An 823-nucleotide genomic window follows, 5' to 3' on the forward strand; every position below is an offset into this window, starting at 1 on the left:
TCCCCGCCCCTGGGGCGGCCCCGAGGTGCAGCGACCGCCCCGCACGCGAGGAGGCGCGGCCCAGGGGCTCCGGCTGCCCGCGGCTTCCCGGTGCACACGCCCGGGGCACGACAGAAACCAGCGTCCCGCGCCCGCGGCTGGCGGCGCCACGTGCTATTTTCTGTTTTACGGTCAACTTGTTTCCATCATACACCTGGCCCGCAAGATGAGGCAAAATAGGTATGTTCGCCAGGGTGTCACTAAAACAAATTTGACAGCCGAAGCTTTAGATCTTCCTGCGGAATATAAGCTTTCTTCTGCTTTGACCCCACTTTTCTTTCTTCCTTTTATTTTTCCCCTTTTCTGAAGCTTGTCTATCTCCAGGCCCTCTCTTCTGTCACACGCGCCGCGCACACCCCCTGTCATTATTTACTGTAGCAAGAATCCCTTTAGCTCCCTTTGGTTGAATAATGGCTTGTCTGTCTACAGGGTTATGAACTACACAATTACTCCGTGTATCCAAAACTGAAATCTTTTTGGTGTTTTGCTTATTTAGTAGCATGTAACAGAACCCACCGTTGTACCAAGGAGTTCACACCTTGAAACGTTTGCCTCTAGTACAAGTTCACATTGCACAGTTGCCTCCTACACCACAGGGCACACGTGTAGGGCAAAGGAGGAAGAACCGGGAGGTTTTGTTCGGATGCCTTTTGATGCCAGCATCAAGGCTTCATCTTGGAGGCAAGAGGCAAGGTCTCCAGAAGCGAGATGTGGGGTGTGTGTGTGGGGGGGGGGGGGGGGGGGGGGGTTTTTGGGGGACCCAAACTTTTTTTTTTTTTTTTTT

The sequence above is a fragment of the Galeopterus variegatus genome, unplaced genomic scaffold, assembly GCF_000696425.1.
Source record: "Galeopterus variegatus unplaced genomic scaffold, G_variegatus-3.0.2 Scaffold687, whole genome shotgun sequence".
Classification (NCBI taxonomy): Eukaryota; Metazoa; Chordata; class Mammalia; order Dermoptera; family Cynocephalidae; genus Galeopterus; species Galeopterus variegatus.